This window comes from Sus scrofa, chromosome 8 (genome assembly GCF_000003025.6).
Source record: "Sus scrofa isolate TJ Tabasco breed Duroc chromosome 8, Sscrofa11.1, whole genome shotgun sequence".
NCBI classification, from domain to species: Eukaryota; Metazoa; Chordata; class Mammalia; order Artiodactyla; family Suidae; genus Sus; species Sus scrofa.
The window spans coordinates 25,711,078-25,734,017 of NC_010450.4; positions in this window are offsets into that span (position 1 = coordinate 25,711,078).

A 22,940-nucleotide genomic window follows, 5' to 3' on the forward strand; every position below is an offset into this window, starting at 1 on the left:
ACTTCCTGCTGCTTGCTGGGCCAAATTATTGACTCCTAGCTACGCTATCCCATTCTTCAGAGGGAAGAGCCCTCTAACGTGAGTGTAATGAAAGAAATATAAATACCAGCTTCCTAGGTTACTCTGAACCCCAATGAAAAGAACAAGGAGAAAAGGATGCACTTTTTTCCTGTTTTGGGTCCTTTCATTCTAGGCTTCCTTTCAATTCACTGATGTCCATTGAATTAGTCAAAGCAACATGGGCATTCGCAACTATGTGTTTTATTACTTAGTACTGATCTAGAACAAAAACATGAGTTGTGTACCTGGCAGAGTGGTAGAGAAGTTTGGGGTGGGGGTAGGAGTTGGGAGGTCACTCTCTTTAATATACTACTTTTGTTTTTGCTACATAACCTTTAATAGAAAAATCCTTCCAAATCTCTCTGTGAACACTTTTGAAGGAAGAACTCACCAGCATAGTATGGGTCTTATTTACTATTTACCTCATTTATCTCTGTTTTTATCACCATAATATTGCTAGCATAAGGCAGTGGTTCTGTTGCCAAGGCAACTGAGATATTTAATTCCATTTGTTAAAATCCCTACTGATTTCTTGGCTATCCTCCCTTTTTTTTTTGAATAAAGAATAAAATCATTTCTTGTTTCTCCATACTTTCTTTACTGGTTATCTCTTTACCAAGGTGTTGTTCTCACTTCCATTCAAATCTGAATGAACTATACAGTTTCTCATGCACATACTAATTTATTTATAATTATAAGTGTTTATCTTGATGCCCTCTTTCTCTTCCTATCCGCTCCAATCATTACTCTTCACTTATAAAGAGCCAGTCATTATAATATTTAAGGAATGAAAGAAAGAAGAGGAGAAAGAAATGTATAGTGAGAAAGGGTGATCAGTGTTTTGGAAGGCAGATCAAGAAGGCAGTGGATCTCAAAAAGGCAAGGGACAGGATCAAGATAGAGAGATGATCAAGCTTAGCAAATAATAGAGACCAGTAGTATCCTTGAAGAGAGGAGGGGGTTGTAGGACAGTTTGAATGCTTAAATCCATGCTTAAATGTGCTTAAATTAAATCAATGCTTAACTGCTATATTTTTCAAGTGTCATTTTGAATACACCACCATGGATACTCAGTATATGGTTATTTTATAACTGACAGACTCAAGTGGTATGTGCTTCACTTCAAAACCAAACCAAACCAAACCAAACCAAGCCAAACCTATGTTGTGCATACTGTGTTAAATGCTTTACTTTTCCTGATAGCATTTGATCATTAAAATATCAATTAGTTAAAAATAAGGAAAAAAGAAAAAAAAAAGGGAAATAGAAATGGTCAGAAAACTTTGCCACTAGGGAACATAGATGGGACTGAAAACATCTGATATGTTAATAAAATTTTGCTGATTAATGTAGTTTTGAACATTATTTTTAGTGAAAGCAGTATTTATTTTTAAGTAATCAAATAATGACAACAACAAGAAAAAATTCCAAATTACCTATGAGTTTTCTGACTGTGGTAACTACTTTCCAGAATGCCATTTTCTCTGATACCTCTTTCCCAATTACCTACTCCTGATTTTCTCACCCTTCTATTGCCCTCTTTCATTTTAAATGTGGACTGGCCTATGTAAGCAAGAGAATGCTATGCTATGCATCTCTGAAGCTGCATGATAGAACCCTGTGGCTTCTGCCTGGACTATTTGGAACTGTCCATTTTAGAACACAGTGTCTTGGAATCCAGTCACCATGAATTAGGAGGCGCAGGCCACATTTAGAAATTATATAGGGATATTGAAAACCCCACTGAGCAGCCAGGTGATAACCAGTGTCAACTACCAGCCAAGTGGTTGAGCCTCCTTGGACTTCTAGCACTGTCAGGGCTTCAGATAACAGCAGGGCCATCTAACAACTGGTTGCAATTGCTTGCAAAACCCCAAACAAACCAAACAAAAAAGCTTGGGGATCCACTAGTTGTGAAAGATTAAAAATGCACTCCAGTTTAAAGGCACTAAATTTTGAGTGTTTTGTTATGCAAACCAGGAGTAGATTACCAAAACAGATCCTAAACTGCTTCATTGTAAATCGTCACTGTTTTCTAGTCTCCAATTCCAAAGGGGGGAAAAAAGTATTAAAAAAAAAAGAGAAAACTTAAAAATCTGAAAGACACAACTGAACTTTGTGTTGAGACACTCCAGGATTTTGCTTGTCCTAAAATAATAAAAGCTGCATCTTTATGTCTTGATATTGGCTGTCAAATAGATAATACCTCAGTAAATTTCCTTTTGAAATGTATGGAAGCAGAGTTTTGAGTAGTTTGTTTCTTGGTATATGTTTAAAAATTTATTGTATTGGTTGTTTTATTTTGTTTGTCCTTTTAGTTTGTATCATCATAAAGGTGACATATCTTCATAGAAGAAAACCCATATCCAAAATTAGATAAAAAAAACTCTGTAGAATTCGACTTTCTGAAAAATCACAAATTTCAAGTACATATTCACTATCATGTATTTTTTGTAGAAAATTTGATTCTTCTGACATTTTGTTATATCTGTGCTTTTTATATGTATTAATAACTGTGAACATAGTTTTCTGACATTAACTATGCTATCATATAATTTTAGTGGCTGCATGATTTTTTATTTTATAGATATATAAGAATATATTTAGCAGTTCCTATATGGGTATTTTTATAATTATGAAATAGATTGGAACTTATCAAATTTTTTATTTTAAAACTAAATCCATACACAAATTTAAATAAATTACCTAGAATACTAATACTTTAAGGATAATTATTATATGGCTAGTCAGCCCCCATCCTCATTAAAAGAAAACACCAGAATAGATACCTGTTCATTTAGATATAAATACCTTTATTCTCTTTTGTCTATTCTAAGAACACTTACACTGTTAATGAATGTAGGAGTTACAAAGGCATATTCCGTCTCACTTATTCAGTCAAAACAGGGAAGAAATGTATTGTATTTATTCAAATGAAATAAATGGCAGAGAAGAGGAAGATAAGTGAATTGGTCTATTACAAAGTCTTTTAGAAAAAGAAATTAACATTGAATTGCATATGTATTTTACTTTTAGTGTGTCAGAGAAATACTGAATTGAAATTTATATCTCAAAAGGTTTGTAGGAATAGGAATTGAGTCATTTACTAAATTATTAAATTGTACTCTAAGAGTCATTAGCTTAAAAGTTTATTATTGGATTAATCTATGCTGTCACAGGATTCTTTGCTTATTTAGTATTCTTTTCAGACTCTTCCATATTTTCTGAAGGTTATAAAGAGCTTAAGAATGACATCATAAGAGGGGAGTTTTTCTTTTCTTCAGGTCAGTTTATACATAGGACAAAACTACAGGCAAAGCAGACAAAATACTTCAGTATTTCAAATGTCCACATTAGTGATTTTTTTTTTCCTTCTAATTTCTCTGTGAAATGAGACAGTGGAACATAAGCTGTAGATGTGCTTGTTTTAGATAGGAGGGTATTCATTTTATTCCTTAATTAATCTATTTATTTAAACTATATTCTATGATTCTTTGGTTTGTAGAGAAGATAATACCTTTACTGGGTAGTAAACAGACCAGATTTCTAGTCACTCTATTGTATCTTTGCATACCAAGGATGTTGATTACTGGTTATCAGAATTGTCTTCTTGAATCAGGATAAGCAGTGTAGTTCTTTTTGAAAGTCCCAGTGATACTTACTTTCAAAATACCTAAAGTTGAACTCATTACTGTTTCTCAAAATGTGCCCTTCTCCTTCATTTCCATCTTGGTAAATGATACTAGTTATTTAATTAAAGACCTGAGATCTTCCTAGATACAGTTAGATTACTTCACTAGCTTTTAAACTGATTTTCCTGTTTCCTGTCTAGTCACATCCTAAACCATTGTTTCATTATTGCAACACATTTCTAAAATTCTAACCTATTCATAGCATTCCCTTATTTAAAAATACTTAAGGCTGCCCCAATATTCAGAAGTTACAATTAAAAATATTTAACCTATAAGAAGGGCCTTCATCATATGATTTTTGCTTAAAATTTGTCTCTACTACCCTTCATACACACTTGTGCCAGTTAAAATTATCTTTAGCTACAAGTAAAAAAAACTCAAAAATAGATTTTTAAAATAAATATCATTTTACTTCTCACATAAAAGTCCAACTACCTGTATCCCAAGCAGCAGGATAGAGAGAAAGAGTTGAAGAAGTTTTTGCTCCTTCCTTAAGGATTCTTCCAGATGACATAAAACTAATCTTCACTTATATATCTTTGGCCAAAATTTAGTTACATAGCCCTAACTATTATTTAAAGAAGGACTCAATATTTTTGTGTTTAAGAGTAAGAAAACATTGATAGAGGAATAAAGAAGTAATATTTGATAGACACCTACAGGTTTTCTACAGCCTGTCTAGCCAAGATATAGAGAATGATTTGCTTTCTGAACATATGATGTTTTAGAAGACTCAAGATCCTCTGACTAGAATGCTGTCTTCCTTCTTCGTGCAGCTAAATTCTACTCATTCCGCAGAAGTACTTGGGATACCTCCAAGAAATTTTCTGTGACACTCTCAGTCTTCTTTACCAGGTTAGTACTGTACGTATACCTATATTATTACCGCTTCACATGCAAAACACTTTGTAAAACTATTTAATTTTTAGTATAAAAATATGAATTTTTATCATTGCTTATTTTACCAAATTTTATATTCTTATACATTTAGGCCCAAAGTCAAGGCCTTACTGGAATAATATAAAGGATATATGAGATACTAATAAAGTTGATGGGGAGGGAATTTTTCACCCTTATGTGAATCTGAGTGAAGATGATAAGTTCTGGGAAGTGGTGTTTTACACATGTGATCTTTTAAGTCTTGCCACTTTTTATAAGAAGGACTCTAAGAAAAAAACAAACAAACACCTTTTAATGATGTCTCATTTTTTTTCTTTTTTGCTTTTTAGGACTGCACCTGTGGCATGTAGAGGTTCCCAGGCTAGGGGTCCAATCGGAGCTGTATCCACTGGCTTACGCCATAGCCACAGCAATGCCAGATCCAAGCTGTGTCCAAGCTCATGGCAATGCTAGATCCTTAACCCACAGAGCAAGGCCAGGGATGGAAGCTGCAACCTCATGGTTCCTAGTCGGATTAGTTAACCACTGAGCCACGATGGGAACTCCTGGAACTCCTCATTTTTTTCTATATAAAATAACATCTAAACTCTCTTTTATTTCATTTTATTCTCTGATTTAAAAATTGTGATATAAAAAGATTAGAGCCCTCTAATGCCTTTTTAAAAATTCAAATGTATGGGAAACATAAAAACCTCAAAGAGTATTTATAGCCACTGAACATTTTACACATATGCTTTATCTAAGTTCTTAAACCCAACGGAAAAGAAATACTTGATTATGCGTGACTGCATAGTATATCTTCCTGGAGAGAAAGCTGTTAGGCTGCCACTGATGGTCATCTACAAATCTGTGCTGACCCTAAGAATGAGACCCATTAGGTTAGATACATAGTGATAGATATTTAGTGAAAAGCAGAGTGCTTCTAAAACAGAAATGGGAATGGGTAGAAGTTACTTTAGTAGTATGGAATTGGAAGGTGACCTTGTCCCAAATCTGTTACATTTAGATGACGGTAAAACAATGTTTGTACCAAACTCTCAAGTAAGAAAGTGAGAAAAGACAACTATAAGCAGAGGGAATGTTAAAGTTCTCCAACAAGATAAAAACACATTGCCGTAAAAAATACATTTCTACATGCCACTCAGTCTTAAGACTGTTAATAACTATACTTGAGTATTACTTCTTTCATAAACACATGAAGAATGACTCATACCCAAATCTTGGTAAAATCTCCTGTACTTACACATCCTCCAGCAAATATACTTTTATAACAGGAAGTATGAGTTTCCCTAAATGTAATGTTTTTCCCTTATAGTGGTTACCACCTTCCTTTTTTATTCTTACTGATGATCTTAATAGTATCTGAGAAGCCTAGTGTGTAATAACTTTTTTCTTGTACAATGTAATTTATTTTCATTTAGACTAAATGAAACTAGAATTAGGAATTATTGATGATAAATGATACCACAAAAAAGTAAAAAAAAAAATCTTTCAGACATTTCTATTGATGGCTAGGCCAAAAGAAATAACATGAAAATAACCGATTCAATATAAGGAAAATAATTATAAATATGAGGGGTAAGTATTACATACATCAAAACTTTTCTAGATTTAGGCAATTAAGATTTGATAAACAGTAAACCATAATAGGTCAATTTTAAGGTTAACTTAAAACTGAATTTTAGTGGGTAGGAAAAAATAATGTGTAAACAAATACTAAAAGAAAATATTTTGAGGAGAATGGTCCCATAACTTCAGAGATTAAGCACTTAGAGTATTTTATAAATTCTTTTCTACAAGCAATACTTGGAGAACATATAAATAATGATCGTTTTAATTACTTATTGAATGTTGCCTAAGACCATGGAGTGTATTGTGAGCTGAGGGCTGTGAATTGAACTGTCTGTGCTCACATAGAATCTACCACTTAATATGTGTGTGACTTTAAGCAAACTTTTCCAACTCAATATTTTAACTAGAACAACTCTAAGTGGTTAAAATTACTATATATAACTGAGAATACTTGCATATATTTTCTAAGTTTTTACATAATTTACATTTCCCTTAATTTAATTTCTAAAATAGTGGCTTGTCTAAGCTATATTTTCTCTCTCCGTCCCCCCCCCAAAAAAATCAATGATTATAATGTAGTTTTTTTTGCTTTTTTTTTTTTTTATCTTTTCTAGGGCCACAACCGTGGCATATGGAGGTTCCCAGGCTAGGGGTCTAATCGGAGCTGTAGCCGCCAGCCTACACCACAGCCACTGCAACTCCAGATTGGAGCTGCGTCTGTGACCTACAGTACAGTTCATGGCAACACCAGATTCTTAACCCACTGAGCAAGGCCATGGATCAAACCCGCAATTTCATGGTTCCCACTCGGATTCGTTAACCCTGCACCACGAGGGGAACTCCTTTAATGTAGTTTTAAATAAACCCAACATTTGCAAATTTTATCAGAATATATTCCAACTTTAATGATTGCAGGGGTAAATTCCATAAAGGATTAAAATCACTGCTTCTAATCTGACAACTATTTTTATCAACATAGTAAACGCTTTATAGTTACTGCATAGGATGGTATAATAATATAGATCTAAGATTTCAAAAATACCAGGGCAAACCAAGATGACTTCTGAAATTTAAATGAATACAAATCAATGCATCCTAGATAAAACACTTGCCAAAGAGCACAGTTTTCCTTCCACACTCCCACACCTCTGTGAATAGCTCCTTTATTAAAGCATCTTCAATTTATCTTGATTTAGTTATATCATTTATTATCTGCTTTGACCATCACTGATTCAATAATTAGCACCAGAAGTGGCTTCATGCAGCAAATTATGAAAATGGAAGTGTGACTTGGTTTTCTCATATATTCAAGCAGTCTTAGGGTAATCTCATTGTTAGAGAAATGTGACATGTAATCCCTGGTATGCAGTTTCATCATAATTATTCAAATCATGTCTGGTGTTATATAGAGTGAAATGCAGGAGGAGGACAAGGTGGTAAGAATTCAAATGGCTATGACAATTAGGTGCCGTGGTAACAAGAGTAAATACAAAGTTGGATAAGCCCTTGGCTTCTTTTGACATTTCCAGCAAGAAAATATAGAAGAAAAGAAAACTGAAAAGTTAGGAAAGTACAAATTGCAATCTGTGATAAGATTCCACAGCTTTGCGGGAGTTTCTGTTCACTTGTAGTCACCAGGCAGTTATAGCTAAGGACCAAGCCAGTATTTAATTATGAGGGTAGACAAGTTGCAGTTTCCATTAAAGGCTAAATTCTAACAAATCTCTTATATTAAGGTAGAGATTAGCTATCTATACCTTTCAGGCCACTATGTCTTTTTATAAATAAAATATTTGTAGAACAGTCACAACATTAGTTTACATGATGTCAATGGCACAGTTGACAGAATTGAGTTGTTCCTACAGAGACTGGACCACCCACAATGCATAAAATATATGTTATTTGCCCTTTAAAGAAAATGTTTCTGAACTCCTATACCATGAGAAATGCATTTGTGGAGATTCCAACCCTGAGATATGGGTTGGAATCTTTGGGCAACTGTTGACTCTGACAAAGGCTAACTTCCAAAATCCATGAACCACCATTGCCTGTAAAGGTAGCACCACGCCCACTTTTTAGGAAACCATCCCATTTCACTATAAGAAACTTAAGATGGGAAAACAGGTGCCTTATAAGCAGCTCTAACATCTGTCATGTAACAGCAAGACTTAGGTAATCCTGAAAGAGAACTATAGGGAGGCAAGGTTTTATACCAAAGAAACAAAACAAAACAAAACAAAACCCCTAAAAGAAAGTGTCAATTCATATTAGTAAGATTCTGAAGAGCGTGTGAGGAAGTGGGAGTTAGCCAAAAGGTAATAACATATAACATTCAATTTGGACAAATTCATTGGCATGGGTGTACTTATCTAGGTTTGGGGATTTCATGTGTTGGTTTGTTCTGCTGAGAGTGTTGTTAATAGTCTATTGCGTTAACTAATTAAAGACAGGATTAAGTGGTGACCTTTAGTCAATAAAGTCATACTCTTGGAATTTCTCTTAAATACACTAGAGAAAGGAGTTTCAAAGCTCAAGAAATGAAAATATTGGAATTAATCTATTTTGAGCAACCTAATCAGCCACTTGATAACCACCTAATCAGCCGCATAATAACCTTAACCCCCAGGAGGGCCCAAAGGATACACCCTTCTCCAAGGCATTCAAAAAGTATTGACCTGGAACAATCTGCTTTTTTGAAGAATTTTATGATGTCTATTCTGTAGAATAGTATACGAATTAAAGAAATTAACACCAGCATAATTAAAACGATGATTCCTACCACATTCTCATTTAAATTGCTGACTTCTCCTGTGAAACTGAAGCATAGAAAAGTAAAGTAACTAATAGCTGGTTTACCCAGCTGGTTTACAAACAGGGGCTGGAGCCAAATCTTGGCAATTTAAAACCACAATTCCTGATGGTAGCAAATACACAGTATTGCCCTTCAGACAATGAGGAAGTTAATTAGTGGAAGTGGAAAGTAAGGGCCCATAGCAGAAGAAACAGCCTTCTTTCCCATAAAAGTGACAAATTTTCTGGTGGGAGAGAAATGATATGTTGTCTTTGAAGCAAGAATGACGTATAAAGGAGACAATTAGGGATTTCAGAAAGTTAACATAGTATTTGACAAAAAAAGATAAACTTGTAAAGCAATTTTTTTTTGAAAGAAGGGGGACAATTTTTTGGTTTTATTGGCTTATCAAGAACTCAGTTTGATTACTTGAGCATTTTCAGCAGAATATTGTTGAAAGTATTGTTTTTTTAAGTCATATGCATGTCTATGAAATGCCAGTTACATCATATATATAGACAATTGGAGGCACGGATGGCTATCAGGAAATATGAAATGAGATATTTTAGCATAAGAAATAATCACGTTTATCAACTATAAAAATAAGCCACCAAGTTTAGGCGACTCAATGCTATCAATGCTAGCCGTGGAATTGCATTTACAATTCAAAGTTTAATTATCAGTTTATAACTTAGGTCATGAGGTTTGCTACGCAAGGATAGGAAGACATTCTATAAAAGAATTAAAAATTTTGAGACTTTATGATCCCCAGGAATAATGGTCAGAGGACAATCCAAGAGAGGAACATCTTGTTGGATGAATTGAGGAAAAAAACAGAAGTGAAGTGACTATTAGAGAGCAGAAATACAGTAAGGATTTTGGATTACCATGACTGGACATTGAGATGGGGCCTGAACTCACATTATCTATGAATTAAAAAAGGAATTGCAAAAAAAAAAAAAATGGTTTTCTGGTGGTGCAGTGGGTTAAGGATCTGGCATTGTCACTTCTGTGGCTTGAGTAACTGCTGTGGTGCAGGTTTGATTCCTGGCCCCTGAATTTATGCATGTCATGGGCGTGACCTCCCCCAAAAAAAGAATTAACATATATTTAATCTGCAATACACTATGTAAACTTAAAATATGAAATTGCATGTTAGTAGTTGAAAGTAACCAGAAGAGCTGTGGATCAGCCCAAGCGTTAGTCAAAGCAAGGAAAGATGTTTTAACAGTTCTGGTTTGAAAGGACATTGGTGATTAAAAAAAAAAGTGTTGCTTATGATTTACACTGGAGTCCAGTGCCTCAACAAACTGTAAAGGACTTTGCCAGATGGAACTGCTTCAACTACATGATTGCTGGCAATTGCTGTAGGAAGTTCCCGAGTTATCACATTTATGCTTAGAAGAAGAAGTTTTCTGAAGAAACTAAGGCTCATCATAGTTAATTTACTCTCTCAATGGGGAACAGAGGTTATCAAACATAAAGGAAGGATTTCATGCCAGGTTTCCCTGACTTAGCAAGTCATTTCTCTATGTTCTACTCCTGCCTGATTAACATAATAATCATTAGTATCAATCTTTGGATTCTGTTGACCTCTTGGTTACTTTAACTGTAATGTAAGCAGCTGAAATAAGGGCCTGATGGATGGCACATTGATTCTTAAGTATGAGTTTAATCACCCCAAGTTAGGAAAAAAAGGCAATATAGCACAAAACCTCTCTCTTAGATTGCATTGAACCTTTATAAATGATACTCTGCAGCATATGTCTGACCACATTACTTAGACTATATTTGATTCTGTACATTTTAAGTCATATGCTATTTGTACACACATTTCTATGCAGAACCAATTGTGTCAGACATGGGAGCCTCAGGGAAAAAAACGTGTTGATATTTTCAGAAAAAGAAGTATATTTAAAGTAAAATGACATTGTTGAATTACTATGCCTTATGTATATGAACACCATAAGGATGGCTTCTATATAACAACTGTTGTCATATTTTTAGCATGTGAAGCACAAAATAACAACTTTCAAAATATGTGAGTAAAGAGATTAATTCTTGAAGTCTATAGCAATTTATGCCAATAAAGTCATATATACTGAGTTACATATTATTTTACTCTTTTCTTAGCTACTTTATTGGAATTTTACTTTTTGGTTAACTTACTCTACACAGTAGGAACACATTTCACGTTTTCTTGCTATTATATCTGGTTATATCATGCTACCCAGTCATTATTCATAATTAACTGTATTTAGTTGCCTATGTTGAAGTATCTACTGTGTATCCTAGCTAGCAGCAAAGGTTATTTAAAGGGAAGCTTTTAAAGCAACTAAAAAGTTGCTAATGAATAGGCTAAGTAAAAAGCAATGCAGTACAGTATTGTTTTGACTTTTCAGGTAAAGATTATGAGAAACTGATCAGTGAACTGGTTCAGTAAATTGAAATGGGGGAGAAAATGAACAAAATATCATGGTGATTGCTAATGTCTTTTCATCTACACTCAGAAGTCCAAATCCAATACTGGAAATTTTCATTTACGGCTAATGTGGCAAAGATTGAGGGAGAATCTTAGAAGAGTAATAAAGTGATGAAACTTTAAGGGCCTTGAAAGATTTCCTCTTTTAGGAATACATAGTGTAAGAAGGAAAGCAGGAAGTAGGATTGAATTTAGAGGTTCAAAATTGTACAGAGAATATTGAAAAGTGAGCATTGTTCATTTACTAATTTATTCTGCCATGTAATTGTCAACAGAGACAGATAGAAATTCATGAATTATAAATTTTAAGCCAATCAAAGGAACAATTGCTTTATGCTTAGTCATCCTGTTTTTCTGAAAACAAACCTTCCACATAATCACTGAAATAAGTTTTTACAGGACAGACCCTGATTTTTATACCCTTGGGGTGGAGGAAAAAAAAAAAAAGTAATTTCACCATATTATCTGAATTAAAACTAGGATAAAACCTTTATTTAAAAAAATAATTGTGGGGTAGAAAGTGTAATAGGTTAAAAGAAAACCTAATTCACTAAGGATTTGGGTTTTCTCTTTAAGAAATTGTCATGTATCTCCAGAATCTCAGGACCAGTATCAGCCAACCACACCTCTATATTAGTTACAATAGTGAATCTCTCCTGGAATAAAATGCCTCCACGTGGGCACAATAAGTAGAGCAGAAACTGGGTATGTGTTCTCACTAATCCTTGGCAGACAACCTGCAAAACAGTGAAAAGTTGCCAGATTATTCCACCTCTAGGCCCTCACATCTATCTTTCTTTTGGCCTAAGCATTTTATTCACTTGTCAATATTTACATTTAAATATAATTTCTCCTTTAATTGAGACTGAAATACCATAAAGGAACTAAATGTCTTGAATTGTAGTAGAAATCTGAAAGAAGATCTTTAATTACATAATATTTATTGTTGTCAATCAAAAAAAAATCTATCAAGGAGTTCTCATTGTGGCTCTTGGGTGCATTTTCTCTGCAAGGATGTGGGTTCAATCTCTGGCACTGCTCAGTGAGTTAAGGATCCAATGTTGCCGCAAGCTGCAGTGTAGGTTGCCAGTGAGCCTCAAGTCCAATGTTGCCCGCTGTGGCATAGACCTCAGTTGCAGCTCTGATTCCCTAGACTGGGAACTTCCATATGCCTCAGGTGTGGCTGTAAAAAGTAAACAAAACAAAACAAAACAAAAACTCTATCAATACAAATAAGCAAATGTTATATACCACGAAATTAGAACAAATGCACTTCATAGGCATCAAATCACACCATCCTTAGCCCATGTAACAATTTTTTCTACATATTTGGTAACTAATTCCAGTGTCCAATGGGATGTTCTGTTCAATAAATATTCTTGACCGAAACAAACAAAACACTCATTAAATAAAGTAGGAACACATAAATAGCTCTAACCTGGTTTTTGAATGTTGGCTTATGCCAATTTTACTATTAAGTTATTTAACCCGTATTTAACAAGTGTGCATATTCAAATGCAATATTCAAAAACAAATAGTTTTTTAATCAGTTTGACTTGATTTAAATAGGCACTGATGTGTGTCTCACTTTGATAAAAAGATGCAGTTAAAGCTACAATAAAAACATCTAATCAGTTTAAATGAATTCAATTTCCCAGATTCTCTTTCACAAACTGATTAAGTTCATTTCTCAGTCCTGGCCACATATCAGGCATTAGGTTTGGCTTTTGATGTCAGGGATTTAAAAAATGAATAAAAGTTAATCTCTGACCTTAAAGAACGCACAACTGGCTCATGACAACCTTTTTTTTTTTTTTTTTTTTAAACCAAAATGAGCTCTTGAGTAAGAACGATCTTTGTCCTAATGCTTCCCTACGATAAATTGGTTACTCAGAGTATGTCCCCATCTGATTCCAAAGTCAGTTTCAGAGGTAGTAGAAGTTAAATTAGAGCTTTGTTTATACAGTTCTCCTGATTTCTGAATTCTTGCTGGTATAATCATGTGTTCATTTTTTCCCCATGACCTATAATTGCAGTTTTTGAAAACATATTTGAATACTTTGATTACAAGAAAACTTTTTTTAAAAAGAATCGAATAAGCAATAAGAACAAAATATAGAAGGCTTTCTAATACTATTGTTAAAAATGAAAATGAAAAATACTTGGTTGAAAGTTTCTTTCAATAACTGAAAAAATATACTTAATAATTTCAGGCAAATATATTTTTTCCTTGTTCTTCATACTATCAAATCAGAATAAATAATATTCACAGAGTTTTATGGTTCAAAAATCATAATGCTTTACATTATTTATCTTTTGGGGGGGAAGTGGTTTAAAGTGATGAAAAGGTCGGTGAAATACTTTCACAAAAAATTTAAGAAATGTTTATCTCCTTTTAAAAATGGAAGGGCACACCCATCATGTGGATGATGATGAATAATAACGAAGGATTGAGACAGGAACGTTTTTACTCTGTCTTTGGTTCCACAGCGTGCCTGTGACTGCAGAGTTAAAAGCCGTGAGTATATTTCAGAGGGCAAACCTCAAGGAAATCTTAAACCTGATATATATTCAAACCCCCAAATCACCACAGCAGTCATCCAAACCAAAGTCGTCTCCAAAATTCTTAGATATCAGTGTCACTTCCAGGCTTTTGCCCCTTGACCTGGGTGACGTTTGTGGAATCTCACTTGTTGGGTCTGTAATCTGATTTGTGGACTTGTAACTCTAGAATGATACCTTATCCTGATGCTGAATTGTCCTTGAATAGAAGTTTATACTCTACATTTGTTGTAAGATTTTACTTCTCTTCATATTCTCTCTCTCTAATCCAGAAGAAACCCGTACTGATACATTTTTTTCTATCTGTATTTCTTTATAAAAAGTTAGCAAATGCAACTTTAGGTATTATAATTTCTAGAATAATGAACTTGTTCAGGCCTTTTGATTGTCAAAGAATTAATAACTTCTCATGGAGCATCTGATCCTGTCCAGTATACCTTGTCATTCTACATAGAAAACTCCTGTTTCTGCAGTTGATCTTAATTCATGGGAGTTTCCAGGAGTATGGAGTGTATCATTTTTTAGAAGATTAAAAGATATAATAAAACACAATTAAGAAAAAATTTCCTATCTGACCTCCTAAAGAAATAGGGAAAATATAATTGTCAAAATCACTTTTTGGCTGATTATAACATAATTAGAAAGTCTAGTCTCATTTGTGGGACTCTCAAAAACGAGAACTCTATGAAATCACATTTAATAATGACCTAAGAAAAAAATGGACCTTTCTACTGTGCAAAAGTACAAATACCAGTAGAAATATCTTTTCTAAAACTATAAATTTTATAAATTTGTACATCATTTGGAAACCTGTTCTGTAATTGTTTACCTCTCACTCTCTCTTTTTTTTTTTTTTTTTGTAGTTTTAGGCCTTTTTTCTTAAAATTTGCTCCATGTAAAGTTATTCTTGATTGTATGATATTTAATTTTCCCCAAATTGTGTTCCAGAAATAAAAAAAGATGGTAACCTATCCTAACTTCATATGATCAGATTTTCTACACATTCTTATAAATGCTTTGTTAGTATACCTAGTAACTTCTGTTAACCTATTGGCACATACCACAACTATTTTACCATAATTTTTAATTGAAAGCACAGTGAATGTTTGGGAAAGTTTTTTTTTTTCTAGTTGAGATAGAGAAAAAGTTATCTCATCTATGTTCTTGAATGTGATTTCTACTTCTAGAGATCACAAAATAACTTGGTGGTTTCTCCTGCCACATTGCATTGCAAGCTTGTATATAATAAGGCTTTTGTTATTTTTTTATCATTTATTTATATGTATATTTTTTTCTACTGTAGAGCATGGTGACCCGGTTACACATACATGTATACATTTTTTTTCTCACATGATGTTTTTCATCATAAGTGACTAGACAGAGTTCCCATTGCTACACAGCAGGATCCCATTGCTAATCCATTCCTGGGTTCCTTTTGGTGCTGAATACAAGTTTTATCTTCCCCTTGAAGGTGCTGGGTTATTTTTCCCAGACGCTTTATGTGTTTTGCACTTTTACAAGCTGACTCTGATTTCATACACATTTTCTATATTTCTGCCCTGTTTTGGTGCAGCTGTATTACATAGTTTTTGCTCTCTTCTCTTTGTTAACTTGTCCCAATTTAGATCACCTAAACGATTTGTGTTTATACCCCAATCTAGCCATTCTCCAGAATTCTAACAATGGAGTCAACATTTTTGACTTGTATAATTCAGAAAAAAAATGAAGTTAGTGTCTAGAATAACTCAACAGCAAGTATAACCTTACACCTTTAAAATAACAACCTGATTTTTAAAGTCATGACTATGCAATTATTTTGAAAATACTCCCTTAAACATTTTTACTGTGTTTTTGCACACTTTATATTATGTAGTGAAATGGTAAGTTTTAAATTGTAACTTGTAACCCTTTCTTCCTAAATGACAGAATTCTATTCTTGAATTTGGGAATATGATCATTGTCAAGTTAGACAAAATACTCTGGCAAGTGTAATAGGTTATGCCATATAGATAATTTTTCATAATTGTTTTTACTGTAAGTTCACACAGATGATATATTTATCACCAATTTAAATTTATCACAGAATGTTCATGTTTTGAAGAAGTTTTAGAGCCCCACTCACATTTTGGGGCTATTTTTAAAGCCCTATCACTGCTTTATAACGAGATTCTTTGGTAGCTTCATTAGGATAACCTATATTTAGAAATATTATTTACTTATATATTATTTAGCCATACTTCTGGCATTGCTTTGCTAAAGACATTGTTGGTGAATGAAGGAATTCATTTGAAGAAAGCTTTTATCCAGTTTTTGCGGAAAAATTCAAATGTTCAAAATCATATAATTGTTGGGGTTTCCTTACAGTGCAGTGGGTTAAGGATCCAGTGCTGTCACTGCAATGGCTTGGGCTGCTGCTGTGACATGGGTTTGATCCCTGCCTTGGGAATTTCCAATGCTGTGGGCACAGCAAAAAAACAAAAAAACATGTAATTCTTCATTTTCTCAGGAAAAAGTCAGTAAAGACCATAATATGACTATAATTAAAATGCTTTGCTTCAATCTTGCAAATCATTTCCCTGAACTACTGGGTCTTCCAAAGTCTTCATCCAAATGGATCTCCTGATGTCTTTCTTTTCCAATTTTTTTCTGTCTTCTCTCTGCACTTGATTTCATTAGACTCCTCAAACAATGTGTCTTCCTCCCATAAATAGGTTTAGATTTCCCCTCACAGTCTCCCATTAATATAAAACCAGAACAGAAAGGAGTATATAGCAAAGACATTACATTTCTCATTAGCCCTCCCTTGATTTCCTTTTGGGAGCTGGGCTCATGGAGCAGTATTTTTCATCACTGTCTTTGCCAGCTTGACTCATCATCTACAATTCTTGTAGATGAATGAAGCAGCTTGTAGTAGATGTTTATTCCTTTACATAGTATTCTTTCTCTGAACTCTGATTTCTTCAAATTCTTTAATAAATAAATATCGACAAAGACAGCATTTTATCTCATTTTAACTCCTTTTTTTCATACTTCCGTGTTTGTCATAGAAGCTCAACAGTTTAAAAATAATTTTTCATGAGAACTTAGAGATACATAAAAGTCAACATTAAAAAAAGGTGTTTTAAAACTTTTGATTATGTCCTAGGTTCTACCATCTTTCATTGAATCTACAGACTTAATTATCTTTTCTCTGTTCCCAGTTTTCTTGAAATATTTCTTGAATTACATTTGTTCCTACCAGATTTATGAAACTGCTTTATTCCCTTTTGACTGTGCACATTCACCAATAATTTCCAGTATGATTTTTTCCATTTCTAAGCTTTTTATGCAACATAAATATATTTATATTTTAATTTATGAAGGGTGAATTTTTCTTACTAAGTGCACAGGAATAAATAAAACATTATTTTGAGGAACATCTTAGAGTTCCCTTCTAAGATATGGTTTCCTGACAGTACTGTCAACACTGCGATTTTTCTGTAAGGAAGTCTTAGAGACTATTTTATTTCATATACATCTTCTTTGAAACTTTTGTACAGCCTAGTGCATTATGGCCCCTAATATCTAAGAGCTGGTTTAAAGAAGAATGAATTCTTTATCCTATGGTATTTCTATCAGGTATAGAAAATAATTAGGTTTGCATAACAAGCCTTGTTCTTTCTCACAGACATAAAATCACCTATTCAGGAAATCACTCTTTTTTTTTTTTTTTTTTTTCCTTAAGTGCTTGGAGTCCAATGTCAAGAGTATATACTGCATTAATTTAATAAGCCTTTGTGAAGCAAAGCACTGTTTGGTACTATTGATGCAAGCCAGTCAATGCTTTCTTTGAAAGATTCTTTTGTTTTGTTTTGTTTTGTTTTGTTTTCTCGACACAAACACTGAAACCCCATTGTTCCATATGACCCCTTCCTATCTTTTAAGGAAAAAGTGAACAGAGCTGATCATGCAATAAGATTGTGGGAGAGATAGCAGTCTACTCATAGACTGCTAATAAATGATTCATCTGACCATTTTAACATGACTTTTGGGGTGATAATGGTGCTATCTTTTATTGTTCCGGAAGCATGGAGTAAGATTTTCAAACTGTGAGAAACGTCAAGTTGAAGAAGACTGTACTAGACCCAGATATTTGTGAGGAGGGAAAAAATTTGTGAATTTCTTCTAATAAACACATAAGGTCAGCCCCAAATTTATGCATTGGTCATCTTCCCTTCTAAACAGCCATTTTCTTGATCAGAATGTTAAATAGGACAGTTTTTCTGAAGCCCAAGGCCTTAGAGCCATTATTTTATATTTAGTCAAGGAAGTTTAAGAAAATGTCTACAATACTCCATGAGCTCACTGTATCTAAAACTGATCTCATTACTATATTACTTCTGACACTAACAGATACACATAGGCAAAACTAAACTGACTTTCAAATTGAAAAAAAAAAAAAACTACATCATTTAAACTCAGTTATATCTAGCACTGGTTAATACCTTAACTCAGTATTGCAATTTAGACTCTATCAAGTGTAATGCTTCCTTGTAGCTGAAACCAATCTGTACTAAACTTTTCAAGCAATTAATTATACCTCAAAAATATCTCTGAAATCTGACTTCTCCTTTCTATTCTCATGGGATGGGAATAAACTTAGGTTAGACCTTAATTTTTTACCCTACACTCAAGTATCCTTCTCAGTCTCTCTTTACTCTAGCCATATTCCATATTATCTCTGTAATTAACTTTTGTAAAATTATATCTGCTGGTAACCCCATTACCTTGGAAATTATATTAGCTTGCTAGGGCGGCCGTAACAAAATACCACACAGAACAACAGAATTTTACTTTCTCATGGTTCTAGAGGCTAGAAGTCCAAGATCAAGTTGTCAGCACTTTTAGTGTTTTTTTGGAGATGACTGCCTTGTAGCTGTGTCCTCACAAGGTTGTCCTTTGGTCTATGTATTTCTATGTTCTAGTCTCCTCTTCTTATGAGGACACCAGTCATAGTGGTTTAGAGCCCACCTATCTGACCTTGTTTCACTCTAATTACATTTTTAAAGGCTTTATTTCCAAACACTTTCACATTCTGAAATGCTGCAGTTAAAACTTCAACATATGGGAGTTCCCGTCGTGGCGCAGTGGTTAGCAAATCCGACCAGGAACCATGAGGTTTCAGGTTTGATCCCTGGCCTTGCTCAGTAGGTTAATGATCTGGCGTTGCTGTGAGCTGTGGTGTAGGTTGCAGGCACCGCTCTGATCCTGCATTGCTGTGGCTCTGGTGTAGGCCAGTGGCTACAGCTCCAATTCGACCCCTAGCCTGGTAATCTTCATATGCTGCAGGTGCAGTCCTAGAAAAGGCAAAAAGACAAAAAAATAAAAAAATAAATAAAAAATAAAATAAAATAAAATTCGGCATATGAATTTGGGGAGATACAATTCAACCTACAATGACAAATTATTCTCCCATGTACATGAGATCTCTCTAATCTGATCCTAATGCATCGCTTTATTCTTGACCTTTGACCAGTCACTATACTCCATTTAGCTACATCTGTTCAAAGTGAAATTCTTTCTAAGGTACCTTTATCACTTCTCCACCTGAAAAACATCTATTTTTCAGATACTTCCCCAAATGTGACCTCTCAAATGATAAACATAATTGCTTTTAGTAATGCATTTCTTTATATAGAGAATAAATTGTGGAGTCAAAGGTCATTAAAGTGTCCAAAGCTGATCTCATTTCTCTATTCATTTTATGTCCCTTTTTCTTCACTCCTCTGTTGTCCCATTTTGTTTTATGCTATTTTCTTATAAGTATCCTTCTAAATTGAATTAAATAGTCATTTGAGCAAGATGGGATATAAAGATACTAAATATTAAGTATCTGCACAGATATCATGCTTATTACTGAGAATGTCATGATGAATAGGCCAATTTCTACTCTAAAGTAGTTTATACTTGCAATAAAACAATCTTACATACCTTTATTATAGAATCTACATGTTGCATTTTAATTTAGCTATGCACATTCATGTGTCTTTGGCTTTGATAGTAATCACAAATATTAGGAGGCTTTATTATCCATCTGTTCATCCCCAGGAACTAGTGTAATGCCTGGAATAATAAATATTTGTTTAAAAAATCAAAGAAGACATGATGAAAATAAGATATAATTTCTTCCTCCTCAGAAAAATACCAGCCAAATAATTGACACATTTAAGTGTCTGACTTCTGTGGATCAGAATAAGAACATTTCATTAATTTAGCATCTTTTAAAGGATAGAATCTCCACTTCTCTGATAAGCAGCTATTTGATAGCAAACTCTACATTTTTAAAGTATTGAAACCTTTCCTTCATCTCTGTCAAGTTTAAAGAAAAGAAAGCTTTCAAATGTAGGCCATTCTACCACATATAGTCTCATTCAAAAGGTCACTCTACTCTGTGTATACAGTAAGTAATTTGATCAAGCATTTCAGTGAATGGTCAGTACTTAATCACTGTCATTTGGTCTCATAATATGTCAGTTTATCTTGCTCATTCGATTTCACTTTGACAAGAGATAGTATGATTATCCAAGAGCATGCCTTCTGCCATATTTCAGTAATGTTACAGCCAACAGGGATGATGAATTAGTTTCCCGGTGATGTTTTTACATGTTGTCAGTCCTCTGGGTTCTAATTTAGTTTCTTCTTCTCTTCTAACTCTATATACTCTACCTGAATGCTCTCATCTATTCTCGTGACTTCAGTTATATTCTACACACAGATTATCCCCCCAAAATAAATCTCCATTTCAGACAATCCACTTCAGATTCTAAATTACAGAGTCATTTTTTTATTGTATATTTCTCACTGCATGTCCAAAAGGTGATATCAATGTCTTTAACATCAAGATCATCTTCTGTGATTACTCAAGAAGAGTAATCTTGCTCTTCTTCCTTGTCACTTGCTTCAACAAATATTACTGTTTTGTTCTCAAACTTGAACTCTAAGTCACTGTTTATTGTCCCCTATTCTTTACCTCTCATATAACACATCATCTATCCCATTAATTATACATCCTCATAGCCCTTGAATCCAACAGTTTTACTTTATTCTTGCATCTACTACCTGAGTCCAAATGTATTTGTAAGAAATTAAATAGCAAAGTAGTTTAGTAGCTCTAGACTAATTCTAAACTGTCTAGCTAAGAAAAAGCTACTAAGTTACACTTTTCAGTTAAAGAACATAAATGCACATTCAAGATGCATATTGTCAATTTTAAGTCTTTATCTCCTTGGAAATAAGATTATAGGTTAAAATTTTTTAAATATATTAAATTATCTGATGATTTTTCAGGAAATAAAAATGTCATTTTTCATATAAAAACTATATGTGTATATATATATAGACAGAGAACTGTGTTCACATATAGATGGGTATATAATTTAAACATATTTAGTAATGGTATATATACAAGTATACATTTTCACACTTGTTAGTCCATATATTAATTATCATGAAATAAAGATATATTTATAATAGAAGTACATCAGCTGGAATACTTTGCGTTGTCACCAGTGAAAACACTTAACTCAGTCTATAGGTCTGCAAAAACTTTAATACACATTTTTTAAAAGCATGCCTTAAAGAGGAATTCACAGTGGTAATTATAATTTATTTACATATGACAAAATGAAACAGTGTATTACAATTTGCTGATAACATTGCACAAAGACTCAAAACATAGAGGTTTTGTGAACTGGTTTGGTTCACTTCAACAGATTTCTTTGACTACACTAAAGTTCTACAGCACACCTTTGTACATGACTTTCACAGTGATATGATTTTGTTCTTCAGTGAACATTATACATTGTTTAATTTAAAAGATAAAGGGAAGACATTATTCTATAAAAGACCAAATGAAGGGATTTCAATGCAAATGTCAAGTTGCCTGTGTCTAGCATATGAAAGTCTGTAGATGTGAATTTTCTTTTCTTTCTACAGATCCATTAATTAAAGATAATGTTTAATCTGTTACCAGAGTCACATCTGACTTTTTGAATAGTTCCATCAGTGGAACCTACAAGCCATACTTAACATTAAATAAAAAGATAGGGTCATTGATTACAAGGTCTTGAAAAGAAGCCAATCTGCACACTCAGAGGTGATTTTACAAACACAGCTATATCAGGCTGGGCACATGCCAGAGTTACATAACAATAGAATGGTTGAGGAAATGCTGTGATTTGAGGTTGGGTGGGCTTATCAGAAAAGCATTAGTGTTTGCCCTCTTGTTTTAGGAAAATTTCTTTTCCTTTTTTTTTTTTTTTTTTTTTTTTTTTTTTGTATTTTTGCCTTTTCTAGGGCCACTCCCGTGGCATATGGAGGTTTCCAGGCTAGGAGTCTAATCGAAGCTGTAGCTTCTGGCCTACACCAGAGCCACAGCAATGTGGGATCCGAGCCGCGTCTGCGACCTACACCACAGCTCACGGCAACGCCAGATCCTTAACCCACTGAGCAAGGCCAGGGATCGAACCCGAAACCTCATGGTTCCTAGTCAGATTCAATAACCACTGAGCCACGAGGGGGAACTCCAGAAAATTTCTTAACTTCCAGGTAACAGACAAAATTTTCACCCATCAGTATTTTTCTTCAGATGGCATTAACAAACCAGATGTTTCCAATATTCACATGCCTGTTGCAAGCATAGAAAACTTAGGATCTTTAGCCAGCATTTCATTTTCAGAAGTTTTAGAGAAAATATTCATGCAATATTGTGTCCCTGACAGAAAGCTGCCATTTTTAAAAAATATACAATTTTTTCCTGCCACGTTTTACTAGAAACACCAATATTTAAAACAACTATACTACTCAGCCATAAAAAAGGATGACATAATGCCATTTGCAGCAA